This window comes from Triturus cristatus, chromosome 11, assembly GCF_964204655.1.
Source record: "Triturus cristatus chromosome 11, aTriCri1.1, whole genome shotgun sequence".
Taxonomy (NCBI): domain Eukaryota; kingdom Metazoa; phylum Chordata; class Amphibia; order Caudata; family Salamandridae; genus Triturus; species Triturus cristatus.
Window position 1 is genome coordinate 147,528,178 of NC_140594.1, and position 23,860 is coordinate 147,552,037.

General features: G+C 50.2%; 1 protein-coding gene across 2 annotated transcripts in view; it reads right to left on the reverse strand.

Moving 5' to 3' along the window:
- Positions 1 to 23,860, reverse strand: part of DDX55 (DEAD-box helicase 55) — a 93,054-nt gene that overhangs the window by 58,787 nt on the left and 10,407 nt on the right. The gene's annotated exons all lie outside the window — the stretch shown is intronic.

Here is a 23,860-nt window from a genome sequence, read left to right on the forward strand (position 1 = left end):
TTATACCGGTAGTAATACAGCGCTTAACCTGCAACAGCTGCACAGGGAATGGAGGCGCACGTCAGAAATCTGTGAGGAAGTGGTTGTGCTATCACTAGACGCGCGGATGGCATTTGATACGGTGGAATGGCCCTCTATGTACGCATTCTTAGACAAACTGGGATTCAGTCCCTATTTCATCTCCTGGATCAGACTGTTCTACTCAAACCCCCTGGCTCAGGTGGTGTTAAACGTCAGCACCATCTCCTCTTCGGTGGGCCATGGGGCAGGGTTGCCCACTCTCCCCCCTGAATTTCACTTTAATCCTGGACCCACTGGCGGCTTGGGTCTGGAGTGATTCCTTGATTAGGGGGTTAAGATGGACTGCAGATCGGGAAGATCGTATCTCCCTTTACGTGGATGACATCCTACTCTAAGTTGTCAACCTCTCCTCTACACTTGACAGGGTAATGCACATATTTGCACTCTATCGTAAATACTCTGGTTACACTATCAACTAGAATAAGACCTTGATTTATGTCCTTCATGGGGAGTCCCCAGTTCTCCCCAACGACTGAGGCCAGGGTGGTTGCGGAGGGATTTTGTCACCCAGGCATCTTTATCACAAGAGATCCCGATGCATTTTACACCCACAACTGTGAGCCCCCAATCACATGCTTGAGGCGGGACATGCAAGACCGGAGGGCCTGACCTCTTTTTTTTCTGGGAAAAGTGGCTTAATTTAGAATGATGGCCCTCCCTAGATTTCTGTATGTGCTTCAAAACACACCCTATCTAATACCACAGTCTTACTTTCCCGCCAGAGATAGTGTGGCCCGCGCACTATTTTGGGATGGGGTATCGCTTGAATAGCACTCCAGTAATTTGACAAGGGGTTGGTACAATGGTGGAATAGCCTTCCCTGATATACAGAAAGATTATTGGGCGTCAGAACTAATTGTTAATGACTGGGTGCACTTCCCGGAAGACGAACCGGTTTACAGGATGGATAAGAGAAACATGCACCCTGGAGGTTACTTGCAAACCATCTATGGGGTGCAGGCCGCACATCCCTTTTCAACTCTATGGGCGTCACTATCTCCTTGTGGCACAAAGAACTAGCCACTATGGGTTGGCGAGGAAATATTACACATCACACCCCCTCGTGGGACACAGCACGACACAACAAAACAAGGCCTATAGATATTTGCAAATCTGCCATGCTCTTTATAATGTAATTCCGAAGGGAGAAGACCCTCCTGAGTCCTCCCCTCTCGTAAACACTACTGGATGACTACCTATCCAAAAAGGCAATTTCACTTACATACCAGAAACTGTTAAATAACTCCCCCAATACTATGATTCGAGTGCAAGGGGCCTGTGAGTGGGACCTAAATGTTTGGTGGAGGACACGTGGACTGAGACACTAGCTTCTTCACTTGAGGTGGACATACACTAGAGCTTTCGTCTCATACAGATAAAGATCCTTCATAGGTGGTACTACGCAGCCACAACACTAGTGAAAATGGGTAAAATAGATGTGACACTTTGCCCCAAGAAGTGCGGACAAAAATTATTCATATCATATGGAGCTGCTCAGTGCTCCAGGGCTTTTGGGTTGCAGTGGTAGACTGTCTTAATAGTGTTTGTGGAGGTGGGTTGGAGCCCTCTGCAAAATGGTGTCTCCTGAGTGTTTGGGCCGAAACAGATCTCACCAGAATGAACTGCCTCTGGTCTACGGTGGGAATGATGGTGGCCACACGCAACACAGCCAGGCTTTGCACTCCATCGTAAATACTGCACCACAACTAAGTGAGTAGCAGTGGCATAATACAGGCCACGCAGCCCCTGCGGTGCGGGGAGGCCCCTGAGCTGCAGGGGCCCCCCTCAGGACAGTACTCAGGCCTGAGAGCTCCGGATTAAATCCGGAGTGGGCCCCTCTATTTACCCTACAGGGGGATCCTCCTCAACTTTTGTTACGCCACTGGTGACTGGAAGAGGGACATGGACTGGTAGATGCATGAGGAAAAGGCAGTCTATGAAAATAGGGGTTGTCAGAACATATGGGGGAAATGGAATGCCCATCAAGGGAACCTGTGTACTCCTGTTTAAGTGCCACTCAAAATGCTTGGGACTGGGAGAAGATAGACATTTTTGCTGTTTAAAGAGTTGCTGGGAATAGGACGGGGAAACATGAGACCTTAATTGGAAACTTATTGCTACATGCCAATGTACCTTTTTACCATCATGCTTGTACCAAATGCCACTTATGACACAAAAAGAGATGGTGGTATTGTATAGGATGTCGGCGCCCACGGGGTAAGTTCACTAAGCATATCTCGCCCTATCTATAGTGGTACGGAGCTACAAGGTGGAGAGAACCACCTACCTCCCCAAATCCTGAGGCCCAAGCTGCAGCTCTAGTACATTCAAATCCCTAGCAGTACTCGAGGAGACGGCTTTGGGGTTTTGTACACAGCACAGGAGATTGTAACATGATTTGATGCGTATACTGAAGAGGGAGCGTTGTGATATTGGATCCTGCAATCTATTTTTTCACCACGCCTGTGAACCGTGTGGGCTGGAATTATCACCACATGATAAGTCCAATTGAAGACAGTGAATTCTTGAAAAAGTCGCATGTATATATAAACTGAGGTGATGAAACAGGTGTTGGCTGTCGATCTGGCTTACTGAACTGCATATGAAGTTTCTTCAAAACAAGAATAAAAGAATGAAGACACTACTATGATATGTGTATATATTTGTGCTGACACACTATTGCTACTGCTATCAGACTGTATAAATTGAATTTTATGTGTGCTAGGGATTTGAACGTACTTGTACCAAATGCCACCTGGTTTCTTTTTGGTTTACATGCAAATAAAATATAAAAAAGAAGAGCAAAATGTATTGCTATTTTGAGCACAACACACCGTGAAATAAAATACACAAAATGTTAAACTAGGAGCTAAATAAAACTGCAAAGGACAGACTAACACTAGTAACTCCGGCATCAGTGTCAAAAAGTTGAATTGCTTACAACAAATCCTATCACAAAGGGATAACCTTTCAACCCAGCCTGGATGTCATCCCTCACTGTTAACACAATCAACCATTACCTTGTCCTAAAATACAAACAGCAGATTTTATTGACTATCAATGAAAAGTACAGATGCTAAATGTGATAATCAATGTAATGTCCCATTTATTTTAATGTTTCTAATTTAGTGATTTCTAAAATCAAGTATGCCTTTACGTCTGAATAAGATAGACATGATTTAAAACAATTAAAATCACACCTAGCTATCGGTTTCGTTTTGTACTTGTAATACTGATAAATAATATTTTGACATTTTGTTTAACGCTCAAGAAGTAAGCAGGCTGGTTTGGAGATGACATAAAAATATATCACAAATTTCATACACATCACACTTGTTAACCCCTTGCATGCTCCTGACGGAACCACTCCGTCATGAGCCACGGGCGCCGTGTGCTCATGACGGAGTGGTTCCGTCATGCTGCGGCCGTTGGCGGCCGCTCCGCCCACGCGGCGCTGTTTCCCCGCCTGTGCGGGCGATCAGCGCAAGTGGGTGGAGTCATGACGGAACCACGCCGTCATGAGCACAGCTCGCCCGTGACTCATGACGGCGTGGTTCCGTCATGAGCATGGCGGCGCCGCGCTCACCCCAAACCCCCCCAGCGCTGCGGCGGAATTCGCGCCGCAGCGAAGGGGTTAATGTAACAATTTGGTGAGTTTGAAATGTAAATAGCATGAGTGTTTGGTTTCTTAAAGCAATCTGTAGAAAGCTGGCTCTGTATATACTATACCAAAGTGAGTTATACTATGCACAGAGTCCAGTGGATCCCCAGAGGTATAGCAGAGGCTCAAGTAGATAATACCCTACTCTATTCTGTGGTATTGTGGTTGAGCAGTCAGGCTTATCAGAGGGTGGTGTTAAGCACTCAGGCAAGAAATGATTTCACACACTCAAAGACTGAACTCTGACCCATTGTTTGTCTTAAAAGTGATTTTGTTGCTTTATTTCTAGAACCAAGATTTACTTGGTAGCAGGTAAGTTAAACTATCCATACAATGTTACTTTTCAAAAGACAATGAATACTTTGTGTTGCAGAACAAGACAGTTCAACACTGAGAGAAAACACACCATTCAGTCCTATGGAGAAAAGCGAAGTTTTGAGTTTACAGGCAAGTAAACGTTTTCAGGTTTGGAGTTTTGGAGGGTAGAACCAAGGTTTAGGTTGGCTCTCAAGGTGCACCACCAGCAGCATTAGGACAGCCGGGTGCAGAGTGCCAATGGGGCACCTCGTTGGGGGCAGCTCATGGGCAGGCCACTCGGTCTCGGGAGTCAAGCTCCTGGGGTTAAGGCAAGGGCAAAGGGGGTCCCAGGTTGGCAACAAGCTCACACCACCAGCGGAGCAGGAGCAGCCGGGTGAAGGGTGCCCAATGTTTTTCTATGAAGGATGTCTGTTGCGAAAAAGAACTGCAGGTTGGAGCCAGAAGACTGGAGGATGAAGTTGCAGAGTTGATGGACACCAGGACGCTGTCGGTTGGGCACCTCAGGACTCCAGAGCTGCGAGTGCAGGGGTGTCCTTTTGTGTTGGGTTCTTCTTAGCGGTTACGGTCAGGGGGGTCCTTTCAGGATGAGGCTGTAGGCATCAAGGAGAAGGTCGTGGAGGTCGTCTAACGTTGGAACACAGGTCAGGGTCACTGTGGGGGGGAGCTCTCTGGGGTGGTGGGCCACTCGAGCCGTGGGCGTCGGGTCCAGAGTGGTGATCACTTACAGATCCTTTAGGAAGGCAGGGTAGGTACCCGGAGTTCTTAGAGGCTGCTGGCTGCAGGAAACGCCGTTTTTTGGTTGCAGGGGTTTCAGAGCAGGAGACCAGTGGTAGGGCTGGGGCCAAAGAAGTTGCCTTTGTCCTCCTCTTTTGCAGCACCGCTCTTCGTTCCTTCTTCTTGTAACGTCGAATCTGAAGAGGCAAGGTTCAGGGGTGCCCCTAAATACTAGATTTAGGTGTGTTACAGGGGATTGCAGGATGGGACCAATGGTTCACTTCTAGGGGGTGTCTACACCCCCTAGTATGCCACCCTCCATTGGGAGGGGAGCATAGGCCTCTTCCTGATTAGACGGGTCCCCTCATTTCCAAGTAGCCCTTCACTTCGCTTCCCCCACCTGAGGGGTGGGGTTGGCAAAGGTTGGCACACCTCCCTTCCTGGCTAGAATTTTCCATCAGTTCTCGCACCCAAACTGAGGGTAAGAACCGGTGGGACCCAGATGCTGATAGCAGCAAAAGGCTGCCCATTCTAGGGGAGGAGGCATGACACCTCAGCCCAGAACGTGCTTTATTTGCAGACACAGAAAGAGGAGGCTATCCACCCAGGGATCCAGAAACCTGTCTGGTGGTGGCAGATTGCTGGGAGCCAGCCAGGAACCACACCAGTGTTGATCATTTTTCAGGGGGCTTCTCTAAGATGCCCTCTGAGTGCATTTTTCATTAAATCCCACACTGGCGGGGGGCATGGCCAGGAGCGTCAAGATGGCGGTCGCACTTTAGAAGTGCTCTGGACCCCTCCGTCATCCACTCCCTTAATCCGCCACCATCAAGAGAACTCACCTCCCAACCTGCTGCCTGGCTGCCCAGGGCTCCCGATTCATGCCTGGGAGTGGTTTTTCTGACGTTTAGGTGCCGCGGGCGAACCCTGCATCACAGCTCCGGCAGCTGCGGGCCTAAGATAGCGGTCCTCGCCAGGGGTGACTCTTGGTCCTTCCTGAAGTCTGGGTGGTGCCCGGCGGTATCAACTGCCGCGTGAGGGAGAGCGGCCCCGCCGGATTCTCAGCGCTGGTCACGCTGCGTACCAGAGATCCGCCCAGTACTGCGACGCACACCCAGGCCCCCGGAGGTGAGGCACCGGAGGCTGCTGGGGCGGGAAAGCTCGCCCTGCCGAGCTGTTGATCCCCTGGGGGGGCGGAGGGCTGGAGAGGGTGTTCGGCCGTCACTTCGGTCGGCATTGGCTTCAGAGGCCTGTCCCTCCCCGCCCATCCCTACCTCATCCTTTGGCGGCAGTAGATCTCCTGGCGCTGCCCTGCGTCCCGACCGAGGCCGATACCTGGTCTGCTACAAGAGCGGATCGCGCTCCTTGCCCTGCACGCTCCTTCCCTGAGTACGGCAGCGGGAGGCTGAGGACACCTCGGCTGTCATTTTTGCACAGCGTCGGAGGAGCCGAGTAGCGCTCTGGCCCCCCCCCCAAAACCCCCGCCAATCAAACTAAAATTGACCAATTCATGATCACCGGACCCGGCGCGACAGGGGGAACCATGGGCAGCGAAGCCCACAACCTCCACGGACCGGACCACCATCCTTCAAGCCATCCGCACCTCCCAATCCTCGGTGGACGGCAAGATTGAAGAAGTCAAGACCTCCGCAACGCCACGGCCCGGATCAAGGAAACCAAATCCCGCATCTCCACGGTGGAGGACGATGTCTAGCAGCTCAAAACGCAGGTCGCTCGTCTTCAGACTCATTCCCAGGAGCTACATAGACGGGCCGAAGATGCAGAGGAGAGATCACGGCGGAACAACCTCCGCCTGGTGGGATTTTCGGAAGGCTCGGAGCAGGGCCGAACAGCTGACTTCATTGAATGCTGGCTGCGCTCATGGATGCCCAAGGACTCCCTCTCCCCATGGTTTGCCCCTAGGTCGCCGCCGGGTGCGCCCATCGCCCCATAATAGTGCGAATCCTCAATTTCAGGGACCGGGACTCGGTTCTGCCTGAAGCACGCAAGAAGCAACACCTCAAATATCAAAGCCAGACAATTATGATCTTCCCTGACTATACTCGGGAGGTTCAGGGCAACGTCGCTCTTATGGAGAAGTAAAACAAAAGCTGCGTGCCCTCAACATCCAATACAGGCTTCTCTTCCCAGCCCGACTCCGGGTGGTGTTTCAAAACAACACCCTTTTCTTCTAATCCCCTGAGGAAGCCTGGACATGGCTAACTGAAGAGCGCCCTTTCCGACTCGGCGCCAGGGTCCCTCCCCCAGGGCCCCCACCGGAGATTCACACCCTGGCCCGGGACCACAGCGCAACTGCTCACGAAGAAGGCGAGGCCCGAGACGGGCCCGATCTGACTCGCCATTGGGTCCCCCCAGACTTCCTACGTCCGGAGCACCCCCAAGTAATCTTCCCACCGTGCGCCGCTCTGGCTCCTCCGGACACTCAGACCCAGGGGGCATCTCACCTCGAATCTTTCTGCCGGACTTTGCGGATACAAACCTGTCCCGGAGCCCAACTCTTCTCACGGGTCCACCTTGAGCCCACACGGACACGCCGACTGCAGTAAGCACGAAGGCTTATGATAATGTCATTAACTAGACCATCAATTCCTTCTCTCGATGTACTTTACAACAGAACATCCTACTGTGAGGAGGGGTCCTCCACGATTCCCCAGTCCCAAGTGTTTTAGTTTGGTTCTTTTCTAGTTTTCTGCTGTTAGGGCCGACAGATGCTTCCGTTCCTAAAGTATTGGGGGGGGGGGGGGTTGGGGAAGGGGGCCGCTGTCCCTGTTTTCTAGTTGTTTCATTTGTTCATTGCACCAGCATTCCTCTCCAGCGGCAAGATGAGTGCGTACACGTCCAGCACTATAGAGTTGTACCCACTAACTCACATAGGTGCAACACTTCACCCGCGCCTGCCACCCACACTGGGTGTTCTATCCTATACTCATGTCTGATACCTGCACCGTGACGGCATTGCCCCATATAATGTCCTGGAATGTTAATGGCCTGTTAGACAGGGTCAAGCGCATAGCAGTCCTGGGATATGCACAGCGTCACACTATAGACATTTTGCTGCTCCAAGAAACCCATCTGGTAGGCAATAACTGCCCCTTCCTGGCGAGATAAGGCTATGGCGGAGTCTGGCACTCCAGTTTTAATCGGGGATCGAGGGGGGTGGCAATCCTGGTGCGCCGTGCCCTCCCATTGTTGTTGAGAAAGGTGACTCATGACACTCGGGGCTGCTTCGTCGCCTTGGAGGGGAGCTTAGGGGACCGGACCCTGAGCCTGCTCTCCATATACTCCCCACCTTCCCTGATGACCCCCACATTTCAGCGAGTTGCCACACTGGTTGCCGCCCTGCCCCCGGGGAGATTTCAACGCAGTTATAAATCCCGAGCTTGACATCGCCAGGGCCCCCTCAGCCTCTAGGATCACTCACTCTAATCTCTTATCGAACTGGGCCGCCGCACTGGGGCTCGGGGACGCTTGGAGACTTTGGCAACAGACGACCCGACATTACACCCACACATCAGCATCCCACCACACACATGCACATCTTGACTACGTTTTCATGCCGGCCCTGGATTGTCGGGTTATTCAAGATATCACCCTCCTCCCCTAAGGTATATCTGACCATTCCCCTGTGGCGATGCTGGTGGGTAACCTCCCTGAATCTTCGCGCCCCATCTAGCGGTTGAATGCCTGATTTCTACAGGATAAGGAATTCAGGGCCTCAGTGGGCAATGAGCTCTGTCACTACTTTATCACCAACCAGGGTTCGGTTCCCTCCCCGGACACCCTGTGGGAGACTGGCAAGGCCACCATACATGGCTTCACCAAGGGCCAAGTCAAACTTAAACGAGTGGCGCAGGACTCCCGACTTACGCTCCTAGAAGCCCAAGCTGTCTCCACGGAAGAGAGAACTGAAACCCTGGATAGGAGACCAGCGTTCCTGAGGGACGAGATTAAGCAGGCCTCCCTGGAGGCCACCAAGCTGCTGTGGAGGTCCTCTGTAGCACGAGTGTATGGATGGGGAGATACAAAAAGGGAAATTTCTTCACCGACTAGCCACTTACCCGATGGCCAACCGTATCATTCCTGAGGTGATCGCCCGGGACGGAGCGGTCCAACGATCCCCAGTAGCGGTGACCCAATGATTTGCCGCATTCTACACCACCTTTTACTCCGCGCAACCTCCCACTCTCTCACTCTCGGAACTACTCCATCACGAGCGGTTCCCTCTCCCGTGACTTAGCGAACCTGAGGTGGAGGCGCTGGACCTCCCCATCACCCCAGAGGAAGTCAACAACACCATAGCGTGCATGGCCTCTGGTTAGACACAAGGGCCAGACGGACTCCCGCAGGAGTTTTACGCGACCTACTGTGACACGCTGGTTCCCCACCTTCTGGAAATGTATCAGGAGGCGGCTGATAAAGGCTCGTTCCGCTCCGAAACCGATGTGGCCACCATCGTGGTGATCCCCAAGTCTCAGCCTCCCTCGAAGCACTGCTCTGACTACCGCCCCATCTCTCTCATTAATTCGGAGCTCAAAGTATTTGCCTCTGTCCTAGCCAACCGCATACGACTGTACCTGGCCAAACTGGTCCACCTCGACCAGTGCGGTTTTATGCCCTCTCGGGGAACCAGACACTGCCTTAGACGTCTCCACCTGGCCAACAGCTGACTCCATACTTGTCCCTTCTTCTTGTTGATTTCGAGAAAGCGTTTGATTCAGTGGACTGGCAGTACCTGGAAGCGGTGTTGACAGAGATGGGATTTGGAGCCTCCTTCCATAACCTAGTCAAGCCACTCTATGGTAAACCGTGGGCCCGAGTACTGGTTAATGGGGCCTTGTTGCTGCCCTTTCCCATCAGGAGCACCACGAGGCAGGTATGTCCCCTCTCGCCCCTCCTCTTCTCTTTGGGGATGGTGCCCTTTGCCTGTCTTATCCGGTCCGACAAGCACATCAAGGGTTGGAGTTTGCCCGGCCTGGAGGAGGACAAAATCGCCCTGTATGCAGATGACGTTCTGCTATTTTTAGCAGACCCAGCATACTCTGGACCCCGGTGTCTCCGGGCACTGAGTCTCTTCGAACAATCCTATGGCCTTCAACTAAACTCTGCCAAATCAGTCCTGGTCCCCCTTCACCTTTCGTGGGAGTGCTTTGTTTGGCAGTCATCGATACCTCTTCGACAGCAGTCCTTCAAATACCTGGGGATCTGGGTTGCCCTCCTCCCATTCCTTGCCTGGTCACTCAATGTAACCCCGCTAGTGAAAAAGGCCCGTGCTGGTCTCCTCAAATGGCAGGCGCTGCAGTTGAACCCTATGAGCAGAATAGCCTTATTTAAAATGATGATTCTGCCCAGGTTCCTCTACATGCTTCAAAACACGCCCCTATCCTTCTCATTGTCATGGTTCCGGCAGATAGACAGCTTGGTCACCAAGTTCCTGTGGGGTGGCCTTTGCCCAGTGCCAGATCCAGCCCTTCGATGGCGTCCTGGGGCTGACAAATGTGTACCTTTATTATTTAGCTACTCAGCTCCTCACACTGCATGACTGGTTTAATGGTGGCTGGTCAGATCTGGCAAATCGCTTGGAACTGCACACCCTGGGATTGTATACCATCCAGGGGGTGTTGTATGGGAACATCATTCCTCAAACTCTGCCGGAGGTCACCCGTGAGGCGCTTTTGGCCTGGCGGGCTTCTCTTCGCCACACCCGCTGGTCAGACAAACTGACTCAATATACCCCACTGTGGCGAGGTGCCTGGCTCTGGGAGGTCGCCAACCTATCTGGCTTCAGAGCATGGGACCTCGTTGGGATTTCCCAATTAGGAGACATCTGGGGTGGGGGCCACATACGCACCTTTCAAGACTTGCAAAAACGGTACTCTCTCCACACCTCCTGCAGTTGCGCCACGCCCTTCACTCTCACATGTCAGAGGGAACATCCCTACCCGAATACATCCTGCCTGAAGCTCAGATTATGACTGGCAACTTGGGGAAGGGGGGTGGGGTGGGGGAGGATCTCCCGTATCTAATGCACCCTTACAACACACTATCTCGGCTCAGGGACAGATGGGAGGGATGGCTTGGGTCCCTGGAAGACGACGATTGGAGGGACGCACTAATGGCCCCCAAAACAATCAAAGCCTCGGCAAGTCTCCGCCTAGTCCAAGTATACTATCTCCACGCCGCCTACCTCACACTGCTGCGCCTTCACCGTGCTGGGCTCCGGCCCGATGCATCCTGTCCCCGCTGCAATCACCCAAAAGCTGATTTTTACCACATGGTATGGCTTTGCTCCGCAGTCACGCGCTACTGGGAATCAGTAATAGGGGAGCTCACTGAGGTCCTGGGCTGGGAGGTCTCTCTCAACCCAATGAATGTGCTCCTGGGAATCACAGAGGGGATAGCTGGCTCCAGAGATGACAAACTCTTTCTAAACACGGCCATGATGGTGGCCAAGAGGGACATTGTGGCAAACTGGCTGAGCTCGGCCGCTCCCACCATGACACGTTGGCGTAGGGGGGTTGATTGGTGCGCTGCACAAGAACAGCCCCTGTACGAGGCCAGAGGATTCCCGAACAAGTTTCGCAGAATGTGGGGCAAATGGGTTGGAGTGATAAAAGACTGACACTTCCGTTGTGAAACCGAGGGCTGGGGTGGGTGCTGCTCTATCTTTCCCTTGCATGTCAGGGTCATGCACGCTGGTGTAATGTCATCATACTTTTACTTTGCACTGATATTTGTAGAAACTGCTGGTCTATTGTTCTCTTTTGTTGGTCTCTCATAAAATCAATAAAAATTGGTTATAAAAAAATAAATCCCACACTGGCATCAGTGTGGGTTTAATCAGCTGGGAAATTTGATACCAAACTTCAGAGACATCAGTTAAGCCATCATGGAGCTGTGGAGTTCGTGTTGACAAGCTCCCAGCCCATGCATTTCAAAATGGATTCACTGCACTTACAATGTCTGTGAATAGCACAGGCACTGTAGGGGCATATTGCTCTTGAAGCTATGCCCTTACCTAGGTATGGTGCACCCTGTCTTTAGGGCTGCAAGGCCTGCTAGAGGGGTTACTTATCCATGCCACAGGCAGCGTTGGTGGACATAGCACACAGGGATGTGTGCCATGTCGATTCTTCAGTTTGGTCTGCACCAAACATGCAGCCATGGCAGGGTGGGGGTGTTAAGGTGAGTGGTCTCTGACGGTGGCACAATACATGCTGCAGCCCGCAGAGGGCTGCTCTGGTCACAAGGCCCTTGGTACCAGGGGTACCTCTTACAAGGGACTTGCATGTGGCCCAGAGATGTGCTAATTATGGGTACAAAGGGATAGTTTGGGGAAAGAACATAGGTGCTGTAGCCTGGTTTGCAGGATCCCAGCACACACTCATTCAAGTTGGCATCAGGTATCTGGCAAAACGTCAGGGGGTAACCATGAAAAAAAGGGGCACTTTCCTACACAACCCCCCACCCCACAAAGGAAAGGTGATGAGACTTACCTTTCCCAAGAGAGTCTTCATCATCTAAGTGGAAGAACCTGGAAGGGTCATCTGCATTGGCATGGGCAGCCCCAGGTCTGTGTTCCACTGTAAAGTCCATTCATTCCCTGTAGGGAGATAGACCACCTCAACAGTTTGGGATTTTCCCCTTTCATTTTCATTAGCCATCTGAGAGGTCTATGGTCAGTTTGGATTAGGAAGTGAGTTCCAAACAGGCAGGGTCTCAGTATCTTCAGGGACCAAACCGCAGCAATGGCTTCCCTCTCAATGGCACTCCAACGCTGTTCCCTGGGGAGTAGCCTGCTGCTTTTAAAAGCAACAGGTACATCCTGGCCACATTCATTGGTTGGGAATAGGACCGCTCCTATCCCTAGCTCAGAGGCATCAGTTGGCACAATGAACTACTTGAAGTAGTCTGGAGCTTTCAGAATAGGTGCCGAGTTCATTGCCAGTTTCAGGGTGTCAAAAGCCTTTCAAAATGTCACTGTCCAGTTCACTTACTTGGGCAACTTCATGGAGGTAAGTTCTGTGAGTAGGGGGGGGGGGGGGTCACAATGGACCCATGCCCCTTCACAAATCTCCTGTAGTGCCCAGTCAAGCCAAAGAATGCCCTGACCTGGGTCTGGGTTGTTGGACCCTCCCAGTCCAGAATAGTCTGGATCTTGGGCTGTAAAGGTTGCACTTAGCCTCCATCTACAGGGTGGCCCAAGTATACAACAGTTCAATGACCTATCTGGCACTTAGATGCCTGGATAGTTAGGCCTGCAGATTGCAGGGCCTGTAAAACCTTCCCCAGGTGGACGAGGTGATCCTGCCAGGAGGAGCTAAAAACAGCAATATCATCATGATATGCTGCACTAAAGGTCTCCAACCCAGCAAGGATTTGATTCACAAACTTTTGGAAGGTTGCAGGAGCATTCTTTAAAAAAAAAAAAGGGCATCACAGTAAACTGATAATGCCCATCAGGTGTGGAGAATACTGTTTTTTCTTTGGCTCCTGGGGCCATGCCAATCTGCAGTTAAGTCAAAGGTGCTGAGAAATTGGGCTGCCACTAATTCATCAGCTCTGGGTATGAGGTGAGCATCTGCCTTAGTGACAGCACTGAGCCCTGTATAGTCCTCACAGAACCTCCTCTCTCTTTTTCCACTCTGGGGCTGAGGTTTGGGGACTAAGACCACTGGGGTAGCCCAGGGACTTTCAGAGGGTTCAATAACCCCTAACTCAAGCATCTTGCCGACTTCAGCTTTGATGCTCTCCTTGACTTGGTCAGACTGTCGATAGATTTTGGTTTTGACAGGCAAGCTGTCCCCAGTGTCCACATCATGGGTACACCGGTGTGTCAGGCCAGGGGTCAAGGAGAAGAGCCCAGCATACTGCTTCAGGACATGCCTGCAATCAGCCTGCTGTAGGACAGTAAGGGTTTCTGAATAGATAACTTCATCAACTGACCACTTTTGCGGACTGTAGCAGAGGAGATCTGGGAGAGGTTCATTCTCTTTCTCCTGATCCTCACCCTCTTGGTGTGCTTGCTATTGCCAGGTCTACCAAGTAGGTGACCTTACTCTCTAGGATAAGGTAATGGCCACTCCACTTGTCCCGGAGAGCCCTTGGTGCCACAAGCTCCAAAACCTATACCTGTTGCCCTGGTAGGAATCCACCAGTGCAGCTTTTTGGTCATACCACAGCTTCTGGAGTGGTTTGCTGGGCTCAAGATTTTTGGATGGCTTTTCCATGAAGTCTGCCATCCTGGAATGTAGGCCTAGTACATAGTCCACCACATCTTGTTTAGGTTCATGGAGAGGTCTCTCCCACCCTTCTTTTACAAGAGCAAGTGGTCCCCTCACAGCATGGCCAAACAGAAGTTCAAAGGGGGAAACCCTACTCCCTTCTGCGGCACCTCTCTGTAAGTGAAAATCAGACATGAAAAGAGGACATCCTGTCTCCTTTTGAGTTTTTTAGGAAGCCCCATGATCATGCCCTTCAATGTCTTGTTGAATCTCTCAACAAATCCATTGGTTTGTGGGTGGTAAAGGGAAATGAATTTGTAGTTCACTCCACACGCATCCCAAATGTGCTTCAGGTATGCAGACATGAAAACTTGACTGACGCCACGCTACCGTGCCGGCTGACCGAATCCGAAAACAAATCAGGAATCAGAACAGGAGAATGGTTGATACTGACTAACTCCCTACTGTGAGGAACTCAACAATCAAAGTTTATAATAGCTACCATACATGACATTTGAATCTTCAGATACATTCAGATTTTAGAAGGAGAAATCCTATTTATGAATGAATTCAGCGCAGACCGCAAGAAAAAGTTTCTTTTGCCCTGAAGAAGTCCGTGAGGATGAAACGCGTTGGCTACGGTCTTTTTATCTTGCTGGAAAGAAGTTCTGAATAAAGAATTTGATGAAAATAATTCTGCTGAACTGTTATTTGCTCTTATGAAATGTGATTCACAAATGCATACTTGAATTTAAATACCTCCTATGTACCTTGATTGAAATTTGAGTGCTGGACCATTGTGTTTTGTTTACAGACATGAAGAAGATATCTCTGTCTGAAACCACCGCCTTAGGAAACCCTAGTGAAGACACCAATGAGGGCCTTGGCTACTGCAGGAGCTGTAGTAGTCCTAAGGGAATTGCTCCAGAATACCTGGTAGCATGATCCACTAGTACCAGCATAATTGTGTTTCTTGAGACTGTAGGTGGCTCAAGTGGACCCACTATGTTCACACCAGCCCTTTCAAAGGGAACCCCAACCACAGGCAGTGGAATTACGGGGGTCTTTGGGTGTCCACCTGTTTTGCCATTGGCATGGCAGGTTACATAGGAGCTGACAAACTCCTTCACTTTCTGGGACATCTGGGGCCAGTAGAATTGGCTGACAAGCCTTTCCCAAGTTATAGTCTGGCCCAGGTAACCAGGTAGGATGTCATGGGCCAAAGTGAGTAAGAACTCCCTATACTGTTGAGGCACTACCACTCTCCTAGTGACACCGGTTTGGGGTCTCCAGCCTCAGTGTACATGAGTCCCTCTTCCAAAAAGGCTCTGTGGGAGCCACTGGCATCTTCCTTATCCTGGTCAGCAACTCGCTGTTTCGGGCTCTCAGGAGTGGGACAGACTTGCGGCCAAGGTCATTTCCAAGCAGACAGGCAGCTGGAAGTGTTGGAGAGACCACTACTTGATTCAGGCCAGTAATCTCTTCCCACCCCTCCCCCCAAGTTTAAGGTCATCATAGCCATAGAATGGACTGTGGTAACACGGTCAGCATTGGTGACTGGATATGCTTTTCTAGTCAGGTATTGTCCTGGGGAAACCAGTGTATCTCTCACCATAGTGACACTGGCACCTATATACCTCAGGGCTTCTATCCTAGTCCCATTCACTAAGGGGTATTGCAAGTTTTTAAGTTAGGGAGCCAGACAGCTTAAGTGGCCACTGCTACCTCCCCTTGAGAAACTAAGACAGCTTCAGTGTGGACCCTGATTTGCTCTGGGCATTGTTGATCCCATCTGGAGATTTGCCACACCATTACTACCTGGAGGGGGACATGGGGCATTTCTGTTGAAAAAGGCGGCATCTCCAGTTGGGTGTCCAACCTTCCTAGAGTTGCGACACCATTTCTTTAGGCGACCAACATTTTTACACTTATTTCCACCAGTGGGCTAGGAGGACTTCTGGGACCTACCCTCCTGAACAGGGCCTTTAAAAGACTCTTGCTTTTTATCTTTTGGTGGGGGTGGGGGGGAAACACCCCCTTTTCCCTTCGGCAGGTTTTGTGACCCTTTTCTTTTGGTCACCCCAGTGGAAGCTTTGGTCACCCTTGTCTTGACCCAATGGTCTGCCATCTTTCTCAATCCTTGGGTAGAAATTAGACCTAGGTCCACCAGATACTTATGCAACGTTTCATTAGTGCAATTACTTAACATGTGCTCTTTTATCAGGAGATTGTAAAGACCAACATAGTCATGCACATCACTTCCAGTTTAAAAACCATCTAGTGTTTTTACTCAGTAGTCCATGAAATCAACACAGAATTGGTTTGGGGTTTGGTGAGCCACCCTGAATCTAATCCTATACTCCTCAGTTGTGAGCCCAAAGCCCTGAATCAGTGTGCCCTTTATGAGGTCATAGGCCACAGGGGGTCAGGACTCTGTCTCTGCAGTTACAAGAAAACAGTTGCCAAAGTAAGCCTCCCCCAGTGGGACTTCTTCCCTTGCCTCATTCCACAAGCCCTCTCAAAAGCTGTGAACCATTTGGTGATGTCATCACCTTCCTCATATTTGGGGACAATACCTTTGGGGATTTTAGGGTCATAAGAACTTTCTTTCTCCCTAGGTTTGATATTCCTGCCATTGATGGGGGTAGGCCCATCTCTAATTAATCAGTCAGTCAGTCAGTCAGTCATCATAGGCTTTATTTCGATATAGACAATATCTTAAAAAGCAGTACATTTAGTACAGAACAGTAAGAGAATAAAAGGAGCCAGTACATTAACAAGCAATTCATATTACAAATGACCCCAATAAATTAAATAAAATCATTTAAGAACAAATTAAACAAGATAGGAACGCCTAGATGATCTAATGCGCCATGCCCAACCCAGGAACTTAGCTATACCACAAGCAAATAGTGGGCGGGGATCATTTTTTAGAACACGTAAGGCCTCCTTAGAATGCCTTGTCCCAAGTTCTCTGCATAGTGGTTTTAACCACCTACTGCGGGGAAGAGCATAGGCCGGACATTCAAAAAACAGGTGTGGGATTGACTCTATCCTATGCTCACAAAATGGGCACATATCGACAGTTTGAGCCGAGGCCTTCCACCTAGAGGTAAGTTCCCCTACAGGAAGTAGGCCTATCCTGAATTGAAAGTACAATGCTCTATCACTGCGCTTTATAATGATGTCCAAGTAGGGTTCGCAAAGGGGCATATCTTTTACTAATAGGAAGTCCAGGGAGGTCCTGCACAAATTGGAATTACCAGATCTACTATCGGCTACCCAATTCCAGTATAATTTCTTTAGCACAGGTTTAGGGGGGGCAGTTCTATTAACCCAGGCATTACCGAGGCCCATGTTGAAGAGAAGACGCTTGACTTCCCTCAACCATTGTATCTTAGACCAGCCCGGTGACTCCAACACATCAGTCAGGCCTTCCGCAAAGCAAGACAACTCTGGGACTCTCCAGATTCTTGCCCATAGAAGGAGAGGGCGGAGTCTAGCCTGATCACCAATTGATCTTAACCCCATATCCAAAAGCAGTGGGAGTGTTGGGGTACTATAAGGAAGTCCCATTAAATCTTTCAGAAACTTATGTTCCGAGCGAGTTAGCTGGTCCGCCCTATGTGTACCCCAAAGTTCTGCCCCATATAAAACTGCATTAACGCCCCTTGCCTTGTAGATGTCAAGAATTGTTACAATAGGTTTTAGGGTTGAGGCACGTTGTTCCTTGAGAAGGACACCCAAGACCCTTTTATGGGTCAACAACATCTTTTGTAAATGACATTCCCAACTCATCGAGTCACAGAGGCGGATGCCAAGATAGTCGAACTCAGTAACCCTCTCTAAAGGGACAGCATCTAAAATTGGTGGTTTGACTGTCTTTTTCGGGGGATTGAGAACTAAATACTTAGTTTTCCCAGTATTAATAACTAGCCCCCTTGCATCACAAAAGGATTTGAACCTAGATAACAGGCTCTGCAGGCCTACAGGGGTCTTGGAGATCAGGAGGGTATCATCTGCAAATAGAAGAGTAGGTATTTTTCTACCGGCCAGGGATGGTGCATCTGATGGAACTTCCGATAAAAATTCCACCACTCCATTTACATACAAGGAAAACAGAGTGGGGGCTAAAACACACCCCTGGCGTACTCCTCTATTTACAGGTATTCGATTTGTTTTTTGACCCTGATTACTCCACCTGATCTGGGCAAAGTTGTCGGCATGCAACTTTATCAATAGACTTAGAAGGTACGGGGGGATGCCCAGATCATTCAGCACACCCCAAAGTTGGTTGCGCGGGACCAGGTCAAAGGCAGTCCGCAAATCTATAAAAGCGAGATACAGACTGCCTTTGCCCAGTACAACCACTTTCCAATAGAGCATCAAAAGCCGAAAAGATTGCTCTATCGTCCCCATACCTGATCTAAAACCGGCCTGGAAATCAGAGAGAATACTTTTTTCCTCCATCCATTGCAGTATCCTACCCAAGATCACTTTGCCTGCCACTTTCTGTGAGGAGTCTAAAAGACTTATGGGGCGATAATTAGCGGGATCGACCCGACTCCCTTTTTTAAAAATGGGAACAACTTCGGCACCCTTCCATGAGCCTGGGAAAGTTGCCCCACTGAAACTAGCATTCAGTAGGGCAGCAATAAGTTTCCCCCACTCTACTGGGTTGATACGTAATAAGTCCCCTGGCAACCCATCCGGGCCTGCCGCTTTATTGGGGACAAGACATGTAATTGCCCCCGCCACTTCCTTAACTGTGAACATATGCTCCTCAGTAAGTTCACAGGGTTCTACAGAAAAGCATTCTGTCTGACATGTCCCCGCACTCAGGGCCACAGAGTAAAGCAGGGAAAAATGGTCAAACCATGCATCCTCGGTTATATTGCATGTAATTAAGGAGTCCACAGGCTTGTCCCTTGCTCTTAGTAAGTCCCAGAAACCCTCGGAGTCCTTCCTTATGCTAGTGGCTTTTAGATCGTGCCAAAACTGGTACTCCCATGCAATTTTAGCCTCCTTTATAATTCTCCTTTGATTACCCCTCGCAGCACTAATCAAGGCTCTGTTCTTAGATTTAACTGCCTTGATTAGTTCCCTTTTGGCCTCTCGGCAAACAGGAGTAAACCACCCGACGTTGCCCTTTGTGGCGCCTCTTGGATTACGTCTCTTACCCACATTGGGGACTAAGAATAAATCGCCTAGTGCATGCGTGGTTTGGTCGAACAATAATGAGATCTCCTGTGCACTAGCAGGGGGAGAATCTAGGCGTTGGGGAATATTGGACATTATTAACTTTACCTCCTGAATCTTACACTCCCTGGCAGCAAAATTATTCCATTTTAGGCGCCTACCACAATTTGAGGGGCATACTTCATGGGTAGCTCTCCACATACGAGGGATTCGAGGAGGGGACTGGCCCAACCAGAAGGGGCACAGGGATAGTGACAATGGATTGTGGTCACTGTCAGTAGACTGCAAAACCACCATATCCAACAAATAGGGCCACAAACAATAGTTCAGCAGAATGTAGTCAATCCGTGAGGAATGCCCTACTCTGTTGAACATGTGGGCCCCCATTAGGTCTGAGTTGGATCTGCCATTAGTGGCTCTAAGGTTATACTCCATACAAAGTGCATTGAGATCAATAGCACCTTGATTCCATCTCCTAATAGGAGGAAGTTGCAATATTGGAATGCCTCTCCTAGTGTCGTCTTCTCTATTGCCCAGCACATCATCCGCAGCAAGGGGTTCATACGTGCAATTAAAATCCCCCGCTAGCAAGATATAGGCATCAGATTTAATATTTCCGAGTTCCTCGTCAATGCCAGTTGAGGATAACGTAGAAGAACCCCCCCGTGCTCCTCTAATATAGATATTAAAAATTTCAAGTACTTTCCCTCCACAAGGGCCTCTAACTATTAGCCTTTGGAGATCAGGAGACTTAGTGGTAATAGACTTGATAGAGTAACGCAAGGAAATATTCACCCAAATTGTCAGCCCTCCCGAAGGACGGCCTTTCCCTCCCTTAGGGCGTATGGCAGGGACAGAATAGGTGGTAAAACCCATCTTGTGTTGAGGTTCCAGGGACCAGGTCTCCTGGAATAGACAGATCCCAAACGATTCAATCAAGGCATTCCAATCTGGTATACCCAAATTCCGTCCAAGACCTGCTATATTCCAGCTAACAACCTTCAATGAGACACTGCCTCCCTCTTCCCGCCCTAACTCCATATTACTAACAAGGGGGGGGCTAGCAGTAATTGGAGTTGTCTCAATGGCCGGCAGCGACAAGGTCTCTATAGTTGTGATAACCTCCATCAGAGCAGCCTTGGTTTGGGAGGATGGAACTAGCGCTTTTGAATAAAGCAGAGATGAATGCAATTGCTCCCTAGGGGGATTTATATTAGCTAGAGTATGAACAGGTGACCTCAGCAATTCCGCACCAGTCAATTGACTAATGCTTGGTAGCTCCTCTATTACCTCGATATATATTTCCCTTGTTGGGCTGGTGGTAAGTCAATAATGTTGCAGAGGCCAATCTCGTGGCTGGTATGGAGGCTTGACAGAGAAGCTAGGGTGGAGAAGGGGTCCATGGAACTGTCTGCCACCTCTCTCCTCCCGCCCATAGAAGCCAGTGGTCTTCCCAGACAAGTTTGGGGAATAAAAATAATTAAGATCGTATGTATCAATTTGGCCCCCACCAACGGGTGAACTATACACCCTCCGAGGCCTACTGCAAACATAACTAGCCACTCTTGGGTCGTCGAAATTTACGATAATACAGTCGCCGTTTATGGTTTTTTGTTGAGGACCAATCCAACCAACTCTCCTAACATGTATAATCCGACCCCCCAAGGGTTTAGGCAAAGGCCTATTTTCTTTGAGCCAAAAAAGGGTCTTATTGTATAGGTCCTCAAAGGTCTCCCGCTTACCCGGGCTAAGCACTGGCACCCCAATCAAGACAGCTACATAAGGCTGGCAGGCAGGGGGGAGGTTGACATTAGACGCCCTTCCCTCGCCTAATCCTTCGCTTGACGAATGTAAACCAGCTATTGCAGGATTCAATTCTTCAGGGTTTAGGATCTTAGGTGGGCTTGAAGCTACAGGCCTAATAGCAGGGGTAGTGGAACTATCTTTGGGAGCAATACCAGAGGCTACGATGCAAGTCTTCATTTTTCCTAACGTAATATTGGTGGTTTTAGTAGGCTTGGTTTTATCTGCAGATTCAGTTGCCGACAGACCTTCCTTCCCACCCTTGTAGTTGTAGAAGTAGGCTGTGGGACACAAGCAGGCGCCTCGAGTACAACTGCTGTGGTGTCTATTGAAGAGACTAAGCTTTGAGGCACTAAAGATGACTCCCTACTAGTATTCCCTCTCCCTTGGCCATCCTCCCTATTTCTCAGCTGTAGTTTAATAAATGATTTTAGCGAGAAAAAAATTGTCCAGGGTTACCTGCTCCATTTTGTCCACCCTCGATTTTGTCCAACACTGGGAGAAGTAAGGATTTCATCAATTTCTCTAAATTATTAACAAGTAGGGAATCAGAAGGTGGTTGTGTTAAGGAGTTTCCGAGCGGTACTCCACAACCAGTATTCAATGTCCCACCTAAAATCTCCATCTCTAGAGCTCCCTGCGGTGGGCAGGAATCTTGCCCCACTTTCGCCCCACCCGACCTGGTGCCAATCCGCCTGGGCCGCTTAAAAACTTTAGCCAGATTGCCTTTCTGCGGGGTGAGCAGCCTTTTCCTTTTAATAGGGGCAGGATGGATTTCCGCCTGTACCACTAAGGCTGGAACTACATTTGTTTTTGCGTGGGTGGGAAGACTGGCCAAGGGCAAAAGCAAGGTGTCTGCCTCATTAGTAGCTGTATCTATGACCAAGTTAGATTCAACTTGGAGCACTGAATCTGTCAGCACTTCAAGATCATCTAAATTGGCTCTCAGGGCAGCCACCCGGGGATGGTCCAGGGGAAAGGGGACAAGGGAAGGGGGCTCCTGGCCACGTTCAGGTGAAGGCACCAATGCAAATGAACCCAACGATGAGCGTCGGCTACTATGAGGCCCTCGCGACAAGCGGCGCTCGGCCATGCCAATTTCCTTGTCAATTACGTTGGCCACACGTGTAATAAAACGATCCATGGTGCCAATCATACTCCCCCCATCACCCTCCCCTCCCCCCCCTCAAACTTTTACCGGAGCGAGTTGACATTTGCAATTAAGAACTCTGTCCAGATCAGGTCCCAAGGCACACAGCACAGTCCCTCAATCGCCAACAGAAAATGAAATTAAAATGTACTTATCCACAGGACCACAGCTAGATGCACAGAGGGCGGCCCAACCCGACCTTATTCGACCACGGACGGCCACAGACGGCCTGCCTTCTGCCCGGGCTCAGCCCGGCATCGCCCGCGACGCGGAGGGAGCCTCGGTAAATGTAGCGCCTCCGGGCGCGTTCTCCAGCGGAAATGGGCGGAGCCAGGGAGGATGCTGGGACCTGTAGTTTCCCCCTGCTGCGGCCTCAGGTGACGAAGGCGGCAGGGGAGACAGGCAGCCACGAAGGATTGAAGGCTACGGGCTCCTCACTGGTGACCAGGATAGCAGGTAAGAACTGCGCTATTCACAATGATAGGCTTTGCAGCAAGGACCCCCCGCTCCACCGAGGGAGCCTCGGTAAATGTAGCGCCTCCGGGCGCGTTCTCCAGCCCATCTCTAATCATACTTTTTCTAGAGCCAGGAGTCTGGACTCTAGGTCTAATCTTTGGGCCGACCTCGCTAGAAGGTTATCCTCTTCACTGAGGCTGTCCTCAGTGATCTCACCAAGACCTGATCCACCTGTGTGGGTTCAAGGGGTGGTGAGTGCAATTCTTGGAGTCAGGGGCACATGGGCCCTGTTCTCTCCATCTAGTGGTGGGGGTTGGGTGAGATCCTCCCCATCACTGGTTTTATCGATTTCTGAGGGGGGGGGGGGGGGGGGATCTTCCCTCTCAGAAGGATGGTCCCTGGAGTACTCTGCCAAGAGCGCCTGAAGCTTGACCTTGGAAGTGTGTATTTTCTTGAGTTTGCATAGAGATCTTAACTCTGCCATCTCTATATGTCGGTCTCATCCACTCTATTCTCTATGGCAGTTGTTGGTGAAATACCTCTAAACCCTTTCACCCCTAACTACAGTGAGATTGAGACTTTTTCAAATGCTAGAGGGACTTAACCAAAGCCCTAACAAGACTTAAGAATTTGAAAACAAATTGTCAATTCAAAAAATGACTAGAGGCAGTTTTGGGATTGTCATGTGATCAGGTGTTGACCAAGTGGTCCAACAAATACAAAGTTGTAAATCTCACTGCTGATCCACCAACTCCTAGATTTAGGGGCATTACAGGGGTGTGTATGTTGGGACCAATCGGTCCTTTCCCTGGGATTTCTACACCCCCTAGTATGCCACCCTCTGGGGTGGGGGGGCATAGGCCTCTTTTTGATTGGAGGGGTCCCCCATCTGCAAGATCGCGTGGACTGAGAGGTGGCCTTCACTTTGCCACCACCACCTGAGGGGTGGGGTTGGCAAAGGTGGGCACACCTCTCTTCCTGGCTAGCTTTTCCCGCCGGTTCTCGCACTTAAACAGGTGGGAGACAGCTGCTGATAGCATCAAAAGGCTGGGGACAGCTAGCAAAGGCGGCAAGCCTTTGAAGCACCCTCTTTGAGGACCCTGCCCATCCTTGGGGGAGGAGGTATGACACCTCTGCCCAGGAGGTGCTTTGTTTCCAGACACAGAGAGCGGAGGCTCTCAACTGAGGGGTCCAGAAACATGTATGGTTGTAGCAGATGGCTGGGAGCCAGTCAGG